This window comes from Eretmochelys imbricata, chromosome 1, assembly GCF_965152235.1.
Source record: "Eretmochelys imbricata isolate rEreImb1 chromosome 1, rEreImb1.hap1, whole genome shotgun sequence".
Lineage (NCBI taxonomy): Eukaryota > Metazoa > Chordata > Testudines > Cheloniidae > Eretmochelys > Eretmochelys imbricata.
In genome coordinates, this window is record NC_135572.1 from 85,119,615 (window position 1) to 85,142,566 (window position 22,952).

Sequence of the window (22,952 nt, forward strand, 5' to 3'; positions counted from 1 at the left end):
TCATATCTAATCTAAATTTCCCTTGCTGCAGACTTAGCATATTACTTCTTGTCCTACCTTCAGTGGATGTGGAAAACAACTGATCACAGTCTTCTTTGTAGCAGCCCTTAACATAGTTGAAGACTACCCGGTCCCTCCTCACTCTTCTTTTCTGAAGACTAAACATGCTCAGTTTTTTAACCTTTCCTCTTAGGCCAGGTTTTTGAAAAGTTTATCATTTTTGTTCTCTTCTGGATTCTTTCCAATTTGTCCACACCTTTCTTAAAGCATGGGCACAGAACTGGACACAATACTGCAGCTGAGGTCTCGCCAGTGCTGAGTAGAGTGGGGCAATTACTTTCCATGTATTACATATGACACTCCTGTTAATATACACCAGAATGATATTAACCTTTTTCACTACTGCATTACACTGTTGACTCATAATCAGTTTGTGAACCACTATAACCCTAGACTGTTTTCAGCAGTATTATCACCGAGCCAGTTATTCACCACTTTGTAGTTGTCCATTTGATTTTTCCTTCCTAATTGTAGTACTTTGCACTTGCTTTTATTGATCTAATTTTAATTGATCTAATTTAATTGATCTAATTTTATGACTGAGTCTATGACTGAGTCCCCATACAGAGGAAGGGTTGTCTGGGGGTTAGGGTGCTAGCCTAGGACTCAGGGCACCTGGTTTGAGTCTCTCCACTAACATAGACTTCTGTGTTAGTTAAAGGACATCCCCTAGCCTCTCTTTGCCGCAGTTCACTATCTGTACAATGGGGATGATAATGATTCCATGGGGGTGTTAGGAAGATAAATACATTAAAGATTGTGCAGTGATCCTACTCTAGGATAATGCAGGCCGTATAAATAGTTTGGATTGTTGTTTGAAAATGTGTTTTTTGTATTTTCTTGGTCCACTTCTCCAGCAGAACAATATTAGTAATGAGAAAAGAAAATGAGTGAACTCTTTAAATTCAGCAAAGAGAGAAACCATATGTACAACAGATTTGATTTTAGACATAAATCGCAGGAGTTGAGTTTAAGTGCTGTCCTGGTTGACAAGAATAGTTTAGCTTGTAAAGGTAGCTGAGCTATGGGGCTCTTTTGTGATTTTGTATTTTTCAAGTGCTTTGCTAATTTCACACAGATTTTCTTAAGTCAAAACTCAGAGGGGTGTCTTTAATTAGAAGAGCACACTCTTCATTGTTTGCTACCTCATTTTCTGAAATGCATGCATGAAAAAAAAAAACCCGGACCACAAACCATCACCAGGATGTCAACAATGAAAACAATAAAATAAACCCAGCTCAGCAGCTGAAAATTGGAAGACTGCTGACAAACATGGCACTTAACTTCCTACGCTTTGCAGTATGACTGAAGTTAACTGCTATGCAAATTTTGTCATGCAATTCCGTTTAGTCTACCAAAACTTGGACAGTTCATAGCAGGTAGCAGCTGGTGAGCATAGTTAAAGCTCTCCAGTACCTGAGAATGTTAAAATTAACTGGACAATGCATAACTCTACTGATGTGTTTTTTTGCTAGACCCTTATCACACACCCACATTCCTCAGTGAACAACATAATGCTGCTGAGTTTCATGTAAAGCACTTCCGATAGGGTAAAATTTTACCAATGAAACACATTAAAGGTTAATGTATCTTGGAAAAACTGATGCAGAATGAAATACTTGTTCTTACCAGTGATAGGCAAACTACTGTGTATCAGGCAAAATAAGAACTATCTTAAACAGACACTGGTCACAAACAATTGTTCTTATATTCAAGGAAGTTTTATTCTGCCACTACATGTTAGGTGACCCACTGAATAATACAAGTCCCTCCTTTAACCCACCATCACACATATCTGGAGTAGAACATCTAATGGCAGCTGCTAAGCCATCAGTTGCTCAGCAGATAATTTTGGGGAGTGGTTGGTTGAGGGATGGAGATAACATGTGGCTGTACTTCATGAGCTTCTGGTCTGGAGGTGGGTAGTGGCCACCAGTAGCTTCCCCACAAAGACTTCTTCTGTGGTACAGCTTGATGGTACACATCCCTTCAGGCATCTCTTGCTTTCAAAAGGAGGGAAACTAACTGTAGCATATCACAGAATCATAGAATATCGGGGTTGGAAGGGACCTCAGGAGGTCATCTAGGTCAGGGGTCAACAACCTTTCAGAAGTGGTGTGCTGAGTCTTCATTTATTCATTCTAATTTAAGGTTTTGCGTGCCAATAATACATTTTAATGTTTTTAGAAGGTCTCTTTCTATAAGTCTTTAATATATAAATAAACTATTGTTGTATGTAAAGTAAATAAGGTTTTTAAAATGTTTAAGAAGCTTCATTTAAAATTAAATTAAAATGCAGAGCCTCCTGGACCGGTGGCCAGGACCTGGGCAGTGTGAGTACCACTGAAAATCAGCTTGCGTGCTGCCTTTGGCACGTGTGCCATAGGTTGCCTATCCCTGATCTAGGCCAACCCCCTGCTGAAAGCAGGACCAATCTCCAGCTAAATCATCCCAGCCACGGCTTTGATCTTAAAAACCTCTAAGGAAGGAGATTCCACCACCTCCCTAGGTAATGCATTCCAGTGCTTCACCACCCTCCTAGTGAAAAAGTTTTTCCTAAAATCCAACCTTAACCTCACTCACTGCAACTTGAGACCATTATGCCTTATTCTGTCATCTAGTACCACTGAGAATAGTCTAGATCCATCCTCTTTGGAACCCCTTTCAGGTAGTTGAAAGCAGCTATTAAACCCCCTCCCCCATTCTTCTCTTCTGAGGACTAAATAATCCCAGTTCCCCCAGCCTCTCCTCATAAATTATGTGCTCCAGCCCCCTAATCATTTTTGTCACCCTTTGCTGCACTCTTTCCAATTTTTCCACATCCCAAAACTGGACACAATACTCTAGAGGAGGCCTCACCAATGCCAGCTTGAGAGGAATGAGCATGTCTCTCGATCTGCTGGCAATGCTCCTACTTATACAGCCCAAAATGCCATTAGCCTTTTGGCAACAAGGGCACACTGTTGAGTCATATCCAGCTTCTCGTCCACTGTCACCCCTAGGTCCTTTTCCGCAGAACTGCTGCCTAGCCATTCGGTCCCTAGTCTGTAGCGGTGCATTGGATTCTTCCGTCCTAAGTGCAGGACCCTGCACTTGTCCTTGTTGAACCTCATCAATTTCTTTTGGCCCAATCCTATAATTTGTCTAGGTCCCTCTGTATCCTAACCCTACCCTCCAGTGCATCTACCTCTCCTTCCCGTTTAGTGTCATCTGAAAACTTGCTGAGGGTGCAATCCACGCCATCCTCTAGATTGTTAATGAAGATATTGAACAAAACTGGCCCCAGGACCGACCATTGGGGCACTGCTCTTGATACTGGCTGCCGACTAGACATGGAGCCATTGATCACTACCCGTTGAGCCCGATGATCTAGGCAGCTTTCTATCCACCTTATAGGCCATTCAGCCAGCCCATAGTTCTTTAATTTGCTGGCAAGAATACTGTGGGAGACCATAACAAAAGCTTTGCTAAGGTCAAGGAACAACACGTCCACCACTTTCCCCTCATCCACAGAGCCAGTTATCTCATCATAGAAGGCAATTACATTAGTCAGGCATGACTTGCCTGTGGTGAATCCATGCTGGCTGTTCCTGATCACTTTCCTCTCCTCTAAGTGCTTCAGAATTGATTTCTTGAGGACCTGCTCCATGATTTTTCCAGAGACTGAGGTGAGGCTGACTGGCCTGTAGTTCCCTGGATCCTCCTCCTTCCCTTTTTTAAAGATGGGCACTACATTAGTCTTTTTCCAGTCATCAGGGATCTCCCCTGATCGCCATGAGTTTTCAAAGATAATGGCCAATGGCTCTGCAATCACATCCACCAACTCCTTCAGCACCCTCGGATGCAGCGCATCCGGCCCCAAGGACTTGTGCTCGTCCAGCTTTTCTAAATAGTCCCGAACCACTTCTTTCCCCACAGAGAGCTGGTTGCCTCTTCCCCATGCTGTGCTGCCCAGTGCAGTAGTGTAGGAGCTGACCTTGTTCGTGAGGACAGAGGTAAAAAAAGCATTGAGTACATTAGCTTTTTCCACATCCTCTGTCACTAGGTTGCCTCCCTCATTTAGTAAGGGGCCCATACTTTCCTTGACTTTCTTCTTGTTGCTAACATACCTGAAGAAACCCTTCTTGTTACTCTTAACATCCCTTGCTAGCTGCAACTCCAAGTGTGACTTGGCCTTCCTGATTTCGCTCCTGCATGCCTGAGCAATATTTTTATACTCCTCTCTGGTCATTTATCCAATCTTCTACTTCTTGTAAGCTTCTTTTTTGTGTTTAAGATCAGCAAGGATTTCACTGTTAAGCCAAGCTGGTTGCCTGCCATATCTCTTCCGATTCACCAGTTCCTGAAAAATGTTCCCTGCATCACAAGGAGGATGGGGGAAAAGATCTTGTCTCACTGCTGACCATGTTTGTGGGAGAAAGGGAAGAGAGAGATTCTAGAGAGAGTTAGTCATTCACCTGCCTTCCCTGCATGGAAATAAGTGGGTACTCAGGAGTCTAGGTCTATCTATTGGGGATGAATGAAGAGGTTCAGCTATGAAGTTTTGTTATTGGGGGAATGGGTAAGAAGATTTTGGGGAAATGGGGAAGAGGACCTCTCTAAGTGAGGGTGAGTATTTATGGTTTTGGGTGGCTATATGAATTGAACCTGAATTCTGATAGTTTTGAGTGTCTCATATAACTATTTTTTAATTCAGTTGTACTGTTGATACTTTTTCCAGGTCTTTAATTTTATTTCACTGTTAATGATTAGAAACAAAGCAAGAATCATTTAAAAGGGAAACATTAGCAGTATTTTAGCTTGAGTCAAATGTGAGCAGATAAAACACTCAGAGGCAGATCCTCTGCTAGCATAAATTGCCATAACTCCATTGAAACCAATGAATGTCACTCACTACTGCATTATGAGAGAGGCAAATTATACCAGCTGAGGATCTGTTCCTGAATGTACAAACACTCCATAGCGCTATAGGTTGTAAATCCTGGCTTATTCCATCTTTACCTTCAAAAATCAAATATGGTTCTGATATTATCAACAAGTGATGCACCTGGAACAAAATACACATCAAAACATGGAAGAAGTGAGAGCTGATATGGGGATCTTTTCTTTAAAACTTTCAAATTTTCAGTTTCAAGTGCTCATGTTTCTGATGCCAATAACATCTGAGAATAAACAAAAAGGGTTCAGATTCAGCCACGTGTTTGCAGGATAGAAAGGGTTAAGGTTTAAAATTGCTTTTGAACCTTGCAATGAGAGATGCTGTTTGTTTGAAAGTAGCTGTAGTTGAGTAATAAAGAATCATTAAGTGGCTAATTAGTTAGCCAGCTTTCAAACTAAACAGTAGTAAAAATAAATGATCCAGATTGATGAATATATTACTAATCTTATGTGTACAATTTTAGAACAATTTTTTAAGTAATAAATGGAAAAAGTAACCAATTGGACATAAAAACAATAAGAAAAGTCCATTAAATTACAGCACTTACATTCCCTGTTTTCATACAAGATTAGAGTTTTCTTTGATGGGATGTAACGCTATGCTTCATTATCTGTGTTAGAATTCCCATAAATTCCATTTCTGTTACAAAACAAGATAATGCAAGTGATTGTTTAGAGAGTTGTCAGTATTGTTTACTCACCCTTGTCTCTATCCCTCTTTCAGTCAAGAGACAGAATTAAAATGCCCACTTAAAATTAGCATTTCATTTTTTTACTCCATGCTTTCAGTGCATAGTGATATGTTTCTTACAAATCCAAATAGTTTTGGTAAAATGTCTTCATTTTATGTTTTTCACACTTGAAAAAGGAACAATAAATGAAATAAAATTCACTTAAATCTCTTCAAAATCTTTGTCACAGAAGGATTATGAGACATAAACTACATTACAGATTTGTTCCATATACAGTACAATTAAGATACTAGTATAGTACATAGCGGAATTAAGGCACCATGGCTGGATCCTTTGGTACTTTACCATTGATTTCAGTGAGTGTAGGCATCTAAATACGTTTAAAAATCTGGACCCTTATTATTATTTATTTCTACTATAGAGTCTAGGTGTCCTGGTCATTTGTGCTAGGCACTGTACCTACACCCAATAAAGACAGTCTCTGCCCTAAAGAACATATAGTCTATCATATGATCAGACAACAACAAGTAGATTAAACAAACAGGGGAAGGATAAGAATGAAACAGTCTCACTAGCTTAATAGGAACTAGTGTAAGCACATTCACTGCCTAGCCATTGTCATACCAGACAGTCTGAGAGACTCATCTAAAGGCTAGGAGTGAAATCCTGTCCCCATTAAAGTCAATTGGAGTTTTGTCACTGGTATACAGAGAGCAAGGATTTGACCCTACATTTTTACTTAGTGTTACTCAGTCACAATCCCATTGATATTGGGGCCATCAGAGTTCAATAGGAGCTCTTTATTACCCCTTTCTTCTTCAGTGAAGATTTTCTCATAAGATATGAGAGCGTGCACTGGCAAAAACCATAGAAATTCTGTTCGTGCTCCTACTGCTGACAAACCTCTGAACAAAGTTCTTGTTATCTTTTATATTTATATAGCACTCATCATGATATCAGAGTTCCTCAGCAGCCATAGTGAAGCTTCCTGAAGAATGTATTATGAAGGTTCCTCACATTCCTAAAATACAAAATCTTGGTAGAATGTCCAGAGGAGGTTGAATATGACCTTTGAAAGGGACCTGATGCTTCAATCCAATGTGTGGCCTGTATGCTACATGAAAGGAAGCTGGCCAAGTTCCCACCCCTGAAGGTTTTTCTTGCAATTTCCTTCATTCCCATGCCTGAGCATAATGAAATTAAGTGGATGTGAATTATAGATGCACTCTGTTTAGCAGAAGCATTGGTTCATTTTAAAAAGTCTAAGTTAACACCTAGTACAAATGAAAGTTAAGGGAACAGAAGCATGTATGGCATGTGATACAAGATGGTACAACACAAGACAGATGACATTTAGGTGCCCCTTTTCAAGGATCTTGGATAGTCCCACACTTGAGCAGAGGACTGTCAAGTGGGACATGATCTAAGACTAAACCATGGATCTTTTATCACCTTTACACACACAATTTCACTTAAATGAACAGATGAGATTTTTTTTCACATTTAGTTTCAGTCGACTTCAGAATTATACTACTAAGATTGATTAAATTAATTCATATAGCTGAAGTCTGAGATTTCAGACTCCTGTGTCCCAGCTCTTTGACAAAGCAGCTCTTTCAAACAGCCTTAGTTTGTCTATCAGTCAGATTTCAGATAGTTTTTTCCCCCAAATGTATCAAGATTAAAGATATGACTCATAAAATACTGTATGCATTTATCCATACTGTACAGTCTCAACAGAATAATTCTTTTGGTAAACCTCTTTGTTCAGTGTATAGTAAGGAAAAAAAATCCATCTACCTATAGACATGCTGTCAAGGTTCCCTCCCCACTCTGAACTCTAGGTTACAGATGTGGGGACCTGCATGAAAGACCCCCTAAGCTTATTCTTACCAGCTTAGGTTAAAAGCTGCCACCACCAAAGTACTTGTGGCACCTTAGAGACTAACCAATTTATTTGAGCATAAGCTTTCGTGAGCTATAGCTCACTTCATCGGATGCATTCAGCAAACCCTTGGATCTTAAGAACAATGAAAAAAGCAATCAGGTTCTTAAAAGAAGAATTTTAATTAAAGAAAAAGTAAAAGAATCACCTCTGTAAAATCAGGATGATAAATACCTTACAGGGTAATCAGATTCAAAACATAGAGAATCCCTCTCGGCAAAACCTTAAGTTACAAAAAGACACAAAACCAGGAATATACATTCCATTCAGCACAACTTATTTTATCAGCCATTTAAACAAAACAGAATCTAACTAGATTGCTTACTAACTCTTTACAGGAGTTCTGACCTGCATTCCTGCTCTGGTCCCGGCAAAAGCATTACACAGACAGAGAGGACCCTTTGTTTCCCCCCGCTCCAGCTTTGAAAGTATCTTGTCTCCGCATTGGTCATTTTGGTCAGGTGCCAGCAAGGTTGTCTTAGCTTCTTAACCCTTTACAGGTGAAAGTGTTTTTCCTCTGGCCAGGAGGGATTTAAAGGTGTTTACTCTTCCCTTTATATTTATGACACATGCAAATGGAGAGGAAAATGTTATATGTTGGGAGTATACTTAAACTATGGGTCACAAGGCAGAACAATTTACTTGCTGATAAGTCACAAGTTATAAATCTAGCATACACTAAGGGTGGGGGCGGGGAAAGAAGCCTACAAGGGATATGTTATGATATTCTAGCTCAAGGAAATGTTTGTGAATTAGGACAACAAAATTGTATTTAAGAAATAAATCACTGGAATGAAAATTCTCAAAAAGGTGATAGTCTACACAGCACTATTATCCATTAGATCAATATTTTTAAATGGGCAAGCTGGTGTAAATTTTAGTTAATGGAGCTATGTCCATTTACAGCAGCTAAAGATCTGGAGCACTTACGATAAGTTCTACAGAAAATGAATTGATCATACTTTTAAAATTCTTAAAATGCTTCCTAAAAGATGACAGGGAAATAGTGCATTTGCACTGGGCCTAGTACTACAGGACCTGGATCATAATATGGGCCACTAGGTAGTACTGTAATACAAATAATGGTGTTGATTATACATATTATTTAAACAATGTCACTTAAAGGATTGTGGTGTAATAGGAATATCCTAACTAGGGATGGAGATATAATATATGTGTGTTTCTTAATGTTTGGCCTATTACTTTTTAAAAGTGATGGATATTAAAAGTGTACGGTTATAGGTTAATGACTAAAGCTCACTGTCAACATCACAGTCTCCACTGGGGAGTTGTAAAACTTTGAGGGAATTATTATGGGTAAAATGTAATCATAAATATTGTATATTATGGTGAGAGTAGAGTAGCTGCATATTAACCAATCCACATTCTTTTTTATTTAATATGTAGAATATGCTGAATGTCTGTCTTCTTTTTTAGATTTTGCTTTAATTATTCTAAAATAGAGGAAGAAGAAGTTTTGCTAGATGTTCAAATATAGCTCTGTATTTTCATATTAGAAAAACTAGTCCAATGTGCTACCTGAGAGAGCACAACATTTTCAAGTGCTATGAATATTTCCACTAGAAATGAGCGAACCAGTTTGTAGAAAAGCAAACTAACCCACCAGTCTTTGCCCATTCTTGAATCAAATCTCTATTAACACTTGAAAATATTTGGTTAACTAATTTTATCAGTCATTTTCATCTTTTTCAGGCCCAGGTTTACAAAAGCGACTAAAGATTTTTGAATGGTTACATATTTGGTGCCTAATTTGAAGAATCTTAAAGGGACTTGACTTTCAGAATACACTGTGCACCTACCCTGAAAAATCAGGCATCTTCATGGAGTCTCAAAGGAAGTCCCCAAAACTGTGCACCCAAAATCACTAGTCACTAGAGCTGGTCAAAATATACTCTTCAGAGCATTTTTGCAATGAAAAAATGCTTTTGCCTCAAATGCAAATGTTCAGAGAAAGTTTTGTTTAGGTCAATATTTTCCATTTTTTGGCAAAAGAACACAGGAGAGGGAGAGTGTGATGGGGTAGCCCATGACTTAGGCCAGTAGCATCTAGTAGCTAGCACACCCTGCCACCTGGCTTGGCTCTTTAAGAGTTTGGGAGGATCCAAAAGATAAATATACAGATGAAGAGTCCTGGGAATGAATCCTGCTCCAGGAAACAATCAGGAGACTGTACCTTTAAGGGCCTGACACCATGCAGAGAGGGCAGGGCAAGGCTCCCCTCTCACCCAACCAACTGGCAAGGGGTTGGGAAAAAGGGAGCAGTATAAAGGCTGCCTCCTTCCTCACAGTAGGGAGATATTGACAGAGAAGGTTGGCCTGATGGCCCTGCCAGATTGGAAGACTTATTAGGAATGGTGTTCAGCTGAAGGGAGCTGGCAAAGGGCCTTGCAGCTGACTAACCTAAGGTCAGAGTTCTTATGCACATCCCTACCTCCAGGGAGAGAGCTGAGGGGGAACACCTTTTGGGAGGACAGTAAGATTATTCAAAGGCAAAGAGGCCTGATAGAACCCCAGTCCCAGAAAGGGGGAACCCCTGTTCAAAGGAGAGAGCTACTGACTGCCTTTAGGCAAGGGGCAAAAAGCTGCTAGTTGTACAGTCTGTCTGCTGCACTGAGGAATGGGGACTGACTTGCAAGAGACGCCTCCTGAGCTAGTCCCAGGAGAAGCTGTGAGGAGCCACAGAGTCAAGCCAGGGACACTAGAGCCCTAATGCCCTTATGAGGAGGAGGAGAAGTGAAATAAAGGTAGGAGCAGCCCAGGAAGAGATTGAAGGAACCACCTAAAGAGGAACCCTGGTCTAGAAACCAGATGAGAGGGCAAGTCTGGGTTCCCCTACCTCTTCCCAGACCAAAAGGGGGAGCAAGGGTGACAAAGATAAAAGAAGCCAAGAATGGCAAACACCAGACAGTGGCTAGGAGATGGGCATGGAAGCGATTAGACTTTGTTTCCTATTTTGGCAACTTTTCTATTAACCCTGGAATGGGAACGAACTGAATATTGACCTGGTGAGGCTGCACTTGACAGACTGTTGACAACCCCAGAATGACAAAAAGGGGGCACTAGACTGGGAAAATCCCTGCAACACCACACAAGGAAAGGACATCTCTGGAGGTGAAAGACTTGATAACAAAGGGAAAGGAAGAGAAAGTAGAGAAGGGAAGTGTCAGGGTTTCTTTCCCACTCTGAACTCTAGGGTACAGATGTGGGGATCCGCATGAAAACCCCCCTAAGCTTATTCTTACCAGCTTAGGTTAAAAACTTCCCCAAGGTACAAACTTTGCCTTGGCCTTGAACAGTATGCTGCCACCACCAAGCATTTTAAACAAAGAACAGGGAAAGAGACCACTTGGAGATGTCTTCCCCCCGAAATATCCACCCAAGCGCTATACCCCCTTTCCTGGGGAGGCTTGAGAATAATATCATAACCAATTTGTTACAAAATCATCAAAGACCCAAACCCCTGGATCTTGGAACAATGGAAAAATCAGTCAGGTTCTTAAAAGAAGGATTTTATTAAAAAAAAAACAAAAAAAAAACCCAAAGGTAAAAATCATCTCTGTAAAATCAGGATGGAAAATACTTTACAGGGTATTCAGATTCAAAACACAGAGGATCCCCCTCTGGGCAGAACCTTAAAGTTACAGAAAACAGGAATAAACCTCCCTCTTAACACAGGGAAAATTCACATAAAACAAAAGATAAACTAATCCGCCTTGCCTGGCTTACCTGGTTGCAATATTGGAGACTTGGATTAGAATGGGTTAGAGAAGATGGATTTCTGTCTGGCCTCTCTTAGTCCCAAGAGAGAACAATCACGTAAACAAAGAGCACAACAAAAGCCTTCCCCCCAAGATTTGAAAGTATCTTGTCCCCTTATTGGTCCTTTGGGTCAGGTGACAGCCAGGTTAACTGAGCTTCTTAACCCTTTACAGGTAACAGGATGTTGCCTCTGGCCAGGAGGGATTTTATAGCACTATATACAGAAAGGTGGTTACCCTTCCCTTTATATTTATGACAGGAAGAAAAAAAAGGTGGTGTGTGGATGGGGGGAGGGGATAGAATGGTATTGATTTAATCAAAAGCTGAAAAAAATCAGTGAAAATTTTCAAATGAAAAGAGAAAAAAATGTTTTGTTCACAGTTGTTTATATAAAATAATTTGCATTTCTGACCAGCTCTACTAGTCATTATTGAAAATCTTGCTGTAAGATGTAACATGTAGGATGTATATTTTAGGTGTTGGGACATGAAAAAATGCCTGTTTGTCTGGAAAGGAAAGAGAACTGACAGGGGAAAAGTTGAGCCAGCAACCTGATCAGGTAAACAACTGGGTCAGCAGTTCAATTAGGTAAACAAGTGAGTCAGCAAACTAATCTTAGTGCTAGGCTGGAAAAAATGTTTATACAATATATACTAATTTTGTAATAATGTATTCAAGGCGAGCACCTGAATGTGCACGTGCGCTTGCATTTAACCCTATGCTGTGCCCAGTTTTGGTGGACTGATCACTCACTAAAGCAGCAAATAAATACTCTTCAGTTTAAGAGTCTGTCTGTGAACCTGTGCATTCTGGGTAGTGGGAAAGAGCTGCTCAAACGCTTGGCCAAATCATACAGTAAATCTGTGACAGAGCTAGGAACAGACCCCAGATCTGAATCCCAGTCCAGTTCCTTAACCATAAGATATCCTTCCTTTTTATTACAAGTATCACTGGTGACCATAATTACCAACAATTTAAAACTTTGTTCCATAAATAGGTCTCCCAGAAGCTGGGTACCTGAAGACTTTGTGGGTTCAAGCTACAGGAGAGTTGTGCATGTGTTCTAGTGAATTTTAAGTTGTTTTCAAGTGACTATCTTAATTAGCAAGGTTTCTAAATGCTTGGGGTTTGAATTAGCTTCCAGTTTTGTTGCTTACCCAACCCACAGAGCACCCCAGATTCTGTGATCCTTTTTCCCCTAACTGGCCTCTTTATGTTCAATGGGGATAATGGGGAAGTCCAGTGGTTTCCTAGCATCCATGCCCTGGTGTTTTCAGGGGAAGACATCAGTCTTATTCCCCCCACCCACACACACACACATCCTTTTTAAAACCTTCAGGAGGCATATCTGCCCCTCTGTCTTTCTGGAAACTTCAGAGAGTCGGAACAGTTGGAAGGGCCTTCTCCCTTCTTTTCATCCACCAGGAGGGTATTACAAATCTATTTGTGTCTGTGTGAGTGAAGGGCTTCTTCATCTCTTTTTCCATCTCTTTTCCCTATTTCATCTTTCGTGGGTCATTCATGTTTTCTAGGATCCAGAACGATTACAGGGAAATAGATAGACAAGGTAGGTGAAGTAATATATTTTATTGGACCAACTTCTCTTGGTGAGAGAGACAAGTTTTCAGGCTACACAGAATTTTTCTTCAGGTCTGGGTAGGGAAATATATATCAGAAGAAATGAGAATGTTTGGGAAAGAAGATTTTTAAAAAGCAAGGTTATAAGGGAAAATGGACTGAGGGAAGAGAGCAAGGATGGAATCAAGACAATAGAAGTGAAAGTGAGGAAGGAAGTACCATGAACAGCCAAAAGCCTAATACTGTATTGGTCAGACAGTCACATAAACATTATTATAGCTGGGGCTGCTGGCATATTGTGTCATTTCCTATCTTTTGAGTGTTTGACAAACTTAATACTGCTTTAGAGTGTGTATGTGTGTAATTAAATAAATGTTATCAAACAGGGTAAACATTCACAAAGCTCCAGCATATCTGCATGATATGGTTGTGTTGGGAAGTTAATCCACAATGCTCTAGTTATCTCATGATGCTCTCTTGTTCCTAGATATTACAGATTTCCATGTTTGGAGTCATTTTGAGCTAGCATCTTCACATTCTTTCAATGTACTTTTTGTAAGCTCTTTGTGTATTCTGTTTTATTCTAATTTTTTGGAAACTGTCTTCTTTTGTGTCAGGTTTGGAAATGAAATGTACTCCAAAAAGTCCCAATTTCATATGCCCAGGAAGTAAGGAGTATGCCCAGGAAGTAATGAGTTCACTTCTGTACGTTTTGTTAGCTTAGAGAACACTGCCTATTTTCGATGCCATCAAAAAGAAAGTTTTACCATGCCTATGATAAGTTATTTTTCTGCATATTTTCCACTTGAATAAGCACCTTGTTTTAGATTGTAATCAACTAGAATCATCCTTTTCTTACTAGCAGGATTAAGGGATGGACATTTGGACCTTTGCAGTTAGGATTTATTATAAGCCTCCCTCTTTGTAAACTTTATTTTCATGAGAAATAAATGGCTTTTGATGGACATGCCCTCATTTTGTTTATAAATTTGAGCTTGGAATAAATATAAGAAAGATAAAACAATTGAATGGCTTGGCTTTTTTACCTTAATGCTGCATTATATGCAAGTGCAATTGTTTACTGCCAAGAGCAAAGAGATGGGAACAGAAAATGTAGTTATCAGCTTCAACCAGAAATAGGCAAGAGATTTTCCACCAAAAATCATTCCCTTGTGAGTGAGAAAATATGTAAAATAAGTTCTGAAATGAAAAGCTTCACACACACTTTGTATTTGTAATGTTTGGTCTTTAACAAGAGCAGTAAAATGGCTATTACATATTATTTTTACTCTTTTGTTTATTGGTGTCACCAAACCTAGGGGCTTTTCAATGCATAAAAGTATTGTTCAGGTTAACTAAAGCATAACTATGAACCTGATCATTCCCTCAGCTTCTCTGGAGAGTCAGAGACTGCACAGATGAGCAATTGCCTATCACCACTCACTGTAAGGGTCCTGAAAAGAGTCACTTTCCCTTCAACCCCAAATATATTTCTGAGGTGAGACAACATCATGTCATGGCAGTCAACAGTATCACCTCCTGGATCTATCTACAGCAAGATGAGTATAGTTGATCTCCTCCTATGTATGAATGAGAAGCAGTCATCCATGAGATGTAGTAGTGTTTTCTCATTTTGTGACCAACTGTCCGGGTACCAGCAACGCAGACACAGGTAAGTAACCGTTTTCATGTTCTCTCCACAGGTACCATTGCGGAGAGTGGACCAGATTATACGTCTCGGGGGAGAAAGCAGAAGGAGACTCCGCTGGTTGGAAGGCATGAGATGCTCTGTCCCGAGGTTGGGGGTTCCACGACCACCACTCCCAAGAGAAGGAGGCGGCTGGTGGTGGTCGGGGACTCTCTCCTCAGGGGGACTGAGTCATCTATCTGCCGCCCTGACTGGGAAAACAGAGAAGTCTGCTGCTTGCCAGGGGCTAAGATTCGTGATGTGACGGAGAGACTGCCGAGACTCATCAAGCCCTCGGATCGCTACCCATTCCTGCTTCTCCATGTGGGCACCAATGATACTGCCAAGAATGACCTCGAGTGGATCACTGCAGACTATGTGGCTCTGGGAAGAAGGATAAAGGAGTTTGAGGCGCAAGTGGTGTTCTTGTCCATCCTCCCCGTGGAAGGAAAAGGCCGGGGTAGGGACCGTCGAATCGTGGAAGTCAACGAATGGCTATGCAGGTGGTGTCGGAGAGAAGGCTTTGGATTCTTTGACTATGGGATGGTGTTCCATGAAGGAGGAGTGTTGGGCAGAGACGGGCTCCACCTAACGAAGAGAGGGAAGAGCATCTTTGTGAGCAGGCTGGCTAACCTAGTGAGGAGGGCTTTAAACTAGGTTCACCGGGGGAAGGAGACCAAAGCCCCGAGGTAAGTGGGCAAGCAGGATTCCGGGAGGAAGCACAGGCAGGAACGTCTGTGAGGGGAGGGCTCCTACCTCATACTGAGAATGAGGGGCGATCAGCAGGTTATCTCAGGTGCCTATATACAAATGCACAAAACCTTGGAAACAAGCAGGGAGAACTGGAGGTCCTGGTGAAGGCAAGGAATTATAACGTGATTGGAATAACTTGGTGGGATAACTCACATGACTGGAGTACTGTTGTCAAGGTTCCTCCCCCACTCTGAACTCTAGGGTACAGATGTGGGGACCTGCATGAAAAACCTCCTAAGCTTATCTTTACCAGCTTAGGTCAAAACTTTCCAAGGTACAATATATTCCACCCGTTGTCCTTGGATTGGCCGCTACCACCACCAAACTAATACTGGTTACTGGGGAAGAGCTGTTTGGACGCGTCTTTCCCCCCAAAATACTTCCCAAAACCTTGCACCCCACTTTTTGGACAAGGTTTGGTAAAAAGCCTCACCAATTTGCCTAGGTGACTACAGACCCAGACCCTTGGATCTTAAGAACAATGAACAATCCTCCCAACACTTGCACCCCCCCTTTCCTGGGAATTGTTGGATAAAAAGCCTCACCAATTTGCATAGGCGACCACAGACCCAAACCCTTGGATCTGAGAACAATGAAAAAGCATTCAGTTTTCTTACAAGAAGACTTTTAATAAAAATAGAAGTAAATAGAAATAAAGAAATCCCCCCTGTAAAATCAGGATGGTAGATATCTTACAGGGTAATTAGATTCAAAAACATAGAGAACCCCTCTAGGCAAAACCTTAAATTACAAAAGAGATACACAGACAGAAATAGTTATTCTATTCAGCACAATTCTTTTCTCATCCATTTAAAGAAATCATAATCTAACACATACCTAGCTAGATTACTTACTAAAAGTTCTAAGACTCCATTCCTGGTCTATCCCCGGCAGAAACCAGTTTAAGACAGACACACAGACCCTTTGTTTCTCTCCCTCCTCCAAGCTTTTGAAAGTATCTTGTCTCCTCATTGGTCATTTTGGTCAGGTGCCAGCGAGGTTACCTTTAGCTTCTTAACCCTTTACAGGTGAGAGGAGCTTTCCCCTGGCCAGGAGGGATTTCAAAGGTGTTTACCCTTCCCTTTATATTTATGACAACTGTCATGGATGGACATAAACTGTTCAGGAAGGACAGGCAGGGCAGAAAAGGTGGGGGAGTTGCACTGTATGTAAGAGAGCAGTATGACTGCTCAGAGCTCCGATATGAAACTGCAGAAAAACCTGAGTGTCTCTGGATTAAGTTTAGAAGTGTGAGCTACAAGAGTGATGTAGTGGTGAGAGTCTGCTATAGACCACCGGACCAGGGGAATGAGGTGGATGAGGCTCTCTTCCGGCAACTCACAGAAGCTACTAGATCGCACGCCCTGGTTCTCATGGGAGACTTTAATCATCCTGATATCTGCTGGGAGAGCACTACAGTGGTGCACAGACAATCCAGGAAGTTTTTGGAAAATGTAGGGGACAATTTCCTGGTGCAAGTGTTGGAGGAGCCAACTAGGGGGAGAGCTTTTCTTGACCTGCTGCTCACAAACCAGGAAGAATTAGTAGGGGAAGCAAAAGTGGATGGGAATCTGGGAGGCAGTGACCATGAGTTGGTCGAGTTCAGGATCCTGACACAGGGAAGAAAGGTAAGCAGCAGAATATGGACCCTGGACTTCAGGAAAGCAGACTTCGACTCCCTCAGGGAACTGATGGGTAGGATCCCTGGGGGAATAACATGAGGGGGAAAGGAGTCCAGGAGAGCTGGCTGTATATCAAAGAATCCCTATGGAGGTTACAGAGACAAACCATCTCGATGAGTCGAAAGAATAGTAAATATGGCAGGCGACCAGCTTGGCTTAACAGTGAAATCCTTGCGGATCTTAAACATAAAAAAGAAGCTTACAAGAAGTGGAAGATTGGACAAATGACCAGGGAAGAGTATAAAAATGCTGCTCGGGCATGTAGGAATGAAATCAGGAGAGCCAAATCACACCTGGAGCTGCAGCTAGCAAGAGATATTAAGAGTAACAAGAAGGGTTTCTTCAGGTATATTGGCAACAAGAAGAAAGCCTAGGAAAGTGTGGGCCCCTTACTGAACGAGGGAGGCAACCTAGTGACAGAGGATGTGGAAAAAGCTAATGTACTCAATGCTTCTTTTGCCTCTGTCTTCACGAACAAGGTCAGCTCCCAGACTGCTGTGCTGGGCAACACAGCATGGGGAGGAGGTGAGCAGCCCTCTGTGGAGAAAGAAGTGGTTCGGGACTATTTAGAAAAGCTGGATGTGCACAAGTCCATGGGGCCGGATGCGTTGCATCCGAGAGTGCTAAAGGAGTTGGCGGCTGTGATTGCAGAGCCATTGGCCGTTGTCTTTGAAAACTCATGGCGATCAGGGGAAGTCCCAGATGACTGGAAAAAGACTAATGTAGTGCCCATCTTTAAAAAAGGGAAGGAGGAGGATCCAGGGAACTACAGGCCAGTCAGCCTCACCTCAGTCCCTGGAAAAATCATGGAGCAGGTCCTCAAGGAATCAATCCTGAAGCACTTAGAGGAGAGGAAAGTGATCAGGAAGAGTCAGCATGGATTCACCAAGGGAAGGTCATGCCTGACTAATCTAATTGCCTTCTATGATGAGATTACTGGTTCTGTGGATGAAGGGAAAGCAGTGGATGTATTGTTTCTTGACTTTAGCAAAGCTTTTGACACGGTCTCCCACAGTATTCTTGTCAGCAAGTTAAAGAAGTATGGGCTGCATGAATGCACTATAAAGTGGGTAGAAAGTTGGCTAGATTGTTGGGCTCAACGGGTAGTGATCAATGGCTCCATGTCTAGATGGCAGCCAGTATCAAGTGGAGTGCCCCAAGGGTTGGTCCTGGGGCCGGTTTTGTTCAATATCTTCATAAATAATGTGGAGGATGGTGTGGATTGCACCCTCAGCAAGTTTTCAGATGACACTAAACGGGGAGGAGTGGTAGATATGGTGGCAGGTAGGGATAGGATACAGAGGGACCTAGACAAATTATAGGATTGGGCCAAAAGAAATTGATGAGGTTCAACAAGGACAAGTGCAGGGTCCTGCACTTAGGACGGAAGAATCCAGTGCACCGCTACAGACTAGGGACCGAATGGCTAGGCAGCAGTTCTGCGGAAAAGGACCTAGGGGTGACAGTGGACGAGAAGCTGGATATGAGTCAACAGTGTGCCCTTGTTGCCAAGAAGGCCAATGGCATTTTGGGATGTATAAGTAGGGGCATAGCCAGCAGATCGAGGGACGTGATCGTTCCCCTCTATTTGGCATTGGTGTGGCCTCATCTGGAGTACTGTGTCCAGTTTTGGGCCCCACACTACAAGGAGGATGTGGAAAAATTGGAGAGAGTCCAGCGAAGGGCAACAAAAATGATTAGGGGTCTGGAACACATGACTGATGAGGAGAAGCTGAGGGAACTGTAGTTGTTTAGTCTTCAGAAGAGAAGAATGAGGGAGGATTTGATAGCTGCTTTCAACTACCTGAAAGGGGGTTCCAAAGAGGATGGTTCTAGACTATTCTCCGTGGTAGAAGAGGACAGGACAAGGAGTAATGGTCTCAAGTTGCAGTGGGGGAGGTTTAGGTTGGATATTAGGAAAAACTTTTTCACTAGGAGGGTGGTGAAACACTGGAATGCGTTACCTAGGGAGGTGGTAGAATCTCCTTCCTTAGAAGTTTTTAAGGTCAGGCTTGACAAAGCCCTGGCTGGGATGATTTAATTGGGGATTGGTCCTGCTTTGATCAGGGGGTTGGACTAGATGACCTCCTGAGGTACCTTCCAACCCTGGTATTCTATGATTCTATGATTCTACAAGGGGTCCAGGATATTGGCAATAGATATGTGTGAGGGCACTTCTTCACTACTTTCTTGATGTATTTTTCTCCATAAAAGGGAGATTTGACACTGTTTATAATGTCTGGATCTGGAAATGGTTTCTTGAGACCATGGCATTATTTGAGGTGGCTGGTAAGTTTCTTTCTTCAAGACAGGTCTTGATAATCTCCAACAGGCATCCCAAGTGTTCCTGGGCATCTTTGATCAGTGACAAGGGGCATGGGTCTGAATAAAACTTGGCAACTTTTATTTCTTTCAGTACTTTGAAAGTGCTTTGCTCCATGAATATACCAAATGTTGTGAGAGGCGTTGAATTTGTCATTGGCTGTGTGTGTGGTAGCTTCTGTCCTCCTGCTGGTAAATAGCAGGTAACCAGTTCATCACATGATATGAGCTGGAGGTTGACAAAGTGACTTATGACCCAGTCTGGTTTGTACTGACAAGATTTAGTTGTTGCAAAGAGAGAAGTAGAAAAATATCTTAACTTCTGCCCTGGCTACCTCTCTGGATTTTAATCTGCATTCAACTGTATTGTCCACCAACAGCTCTCTGGAGTCCTACCTTCCTGCTTTTCATGATGCAAATTGTCAGATAGCCAAAGTGGCTAGTGGGAATATATTGAATGGTAATGTAGCCAAGATAGTGGCCAGCATGTGGTCAAAATGCCTTGCCAAAGCTTCTAATCTTTAACTCATGCTCAGGACAAGATCTTTCACTGAGGATATTCTGGATTTTGGCTGGGTCCAAGAGCATTCTATGGCAAACCATGATGACTGTGCCTTACACCCATTTGTATATTTTAGGTTCTGATCTTTTCTCGGAAGAGGTTATATAGAGGTTTGCCCTAGGTGTGTGCTTCTAAGTGTCCTATATCCTCTTGTAGGCCAAGAATGCTGCCTAAAATGTGACTGGCTATGCATGCTTGTCTGCTGGATATCTATATGAGACCCTTATGGGTCAGTGGCTTTATCTGCATGGATATTGTGGTCTCTCCAGAAAGCAAGCTTTGAGGAGCCCACTGCCCTGATGGCCATTATCATCTTTATATTTTTAAGTAGTGAAGAAATCTGCTTGGATGTGTTTTGTGGCTTTGCTCTTTTTTTGTTTGTTTGTTTTCAACATCATCCTTGATTTTTGTCAGTAGAAATACACATAGTCCCAAGAATAGTGTTGTTAGCTAACAAGAGCTGCTCCAAAGTCTGCTTAGGGACCTCAAGTGCCACAGTATAATGAGAGACAGGCAAATGAGTGGGATGGGGGAATACAATGTCACTGGTTAGAACAGCAATGTTTTATTCAGGAAAAATGACTCTAGCTCCAAAGTTTAATGGCAATCGGCAGAGAGAAGCAACTGTTTGCAGGGTACCACACTGGACCTCACATTGACTAATATGATCTATTTCCCTGTGAGTGTGCCATTTCTCTTTGCTTAAGGAAATAGAATATTTTTTCACAAAGTTAGGTTTGATCCAATCAAGTGACAGATGAAAATCAAGGAATTTAATAATGATGGATGTTTAAGAGAAACCTGATGAAATTTTCTAATTCTACAGTGCTGCAAGAAGTCAGACTAGCACAAATCCTTAAATATTTGAGACTGAAAATCTATTCAGGTACAGAGAAATTGTATTTTCCTTTTTATTGTGCGTGGTAATACTTCTTCCAGGTGGATTTTATCATATAAAGTTTGCATATGTATTCTCAGCATTCTTAAGATTCTTGCTTTTAAAAAAAACACCCTTCTTCTCTTTATAGTATCCTGCATGAATGGCATCTCTTGGAAAAATTCTTAGTACTTTTGCAAACACTAGGTTCTTGACAATCAATCAAAGGGCAGTAGGTACTTAATAATCAATAGATAATAATGAACACATATACACTTTATGTTTTAATTAAGGCTGATAACCTTAAGGCACAATAAAGCAATATAAAAATACATTTTTCTTCAAAAGTTTTCATGACTGCATAATCCTTTAAAATCCCCTCCTACAAGGGAAACTACATTTCACTGCAGTCAGTATAAAGCAAGCAACATAATAAAGATATCCTATTAAAATAAATTGTTTCTGAAATAAGCTCAGTTTGATTGTAATAAAAATCTTTGTAATCAGCAGCACATGTTGCTTTAATCTGATGAAGAAAGAATGAAGCTTGAAATCAAGATATTTTAATATGCAATTGCAAATTTGATATCCTCTTATTAAAACCAGACAATAATACCAGATGTCTAATACTTTTTGTACCATCAAATGGATTGTTTCCTAGATAAACACAAATAATATGATCTGTATTAGTTTCTAAACTTACCCTCCTCTGGGATGTCTTCAGAAAAAAAATATCCTAGGCAACACAAACCCTGGAGGATTCCAGATCTTGGCTCTGTTGGAGACAGGATAATTCAGAGGAAAATCTGTCCTGTGGCAGAAGCCAATTTAGAGAACGAAACAAACATCCCAAAGGCCAAAAATTAGAAAGCCAGCCCTGAGGTGGAAGGAAAGTTCACACATAAAAAATTAGGGTGGTCCTTCTCTTGCATCCTGCAATGGTCTAAGCTTTCTAGGTTTCCTATATACCTGCCACTTCCCCTCTATGCATTCTTTTCTCCTCACCTTGGGTGCGGGTGAAAGGGAGATAATCTCTCCTTAAACTAGAAAAACTAATCTGTGAGATCACAAGGGGAGCAGGGATGGACTTGGTAGCCTATCTACTGATAGATATAAAGCACAATAAGTGTTAAGTCTATCTTATAATGTTACAGGGTGGAACATGGGATATCTCTCACTTTCTTTTCTTTCTCTGTTGTTCATCACCTGTTTGTTACTTTTCTTTAAGGTAACAGGTCTGTTCCTGAGCTCAGTCATTTAATCCAACAACACTCCTTTACCTCCCAGACAACTATAGAGGGAAATGATTGGGCTGTTTTCATGAACATCTGTGTTAGAAAAGTGTCCTGCTGCAAAATGTGCGACATCTTCCTGTTTGATGTTTATTCTTCCATGGAAGAACTTGACCCTTCGTTAGGCACCAAAGGAACTCCTTGACCATAATTGTGCAATCAAACAATCTGCATTTTAATAAAGTTAAATGTAAATGTATAGATATAGGAAAAAAGAATGTAGGCCACTTAAAGGATAGGGGACTCTATACTAGGAAGGAGTGACTCTGAAAATGATTTCGGGATCATGGTGGATAATCAGCTGAACATGAGTTCCCAGTGTGCTGCTAATGAAAAGGACTAATGAAATCCTTGGATGCATAAACAGGGGAATCTTGAGTAGGAGTAGAGAGGGTTTTTTATCTCTGTATTGGGCACTGGTGTGATCAACGCTGGAATACTGTGTCCAGTTCTGGTGTCTACAACTCAAAAACCATGTTGATAGACTTAAGAGGTTTCCGATAAAAGCCATGAGAATGGTTAAAGGTTTAAAAAATCTGCTTTATAGTGATAGATTGGAGGAGTGCAATCTATTTATTTTATCAAAGAGAAGGTGAAGGGGTGATTTGATCAGTCTTTTAATTACCTGTACAGGTAAAATAAATTTGCTAATAGAGTGCTCTTCATCCTAGCAGGCAAATGTATGTTCAATGGCTGGAAGTTGAAGTTAAACCATTTCAGACTAGAAATAATGTATAGACTTTTAACTGTGAGGGTTATTAACCACTGCCACAACTTATCAAGG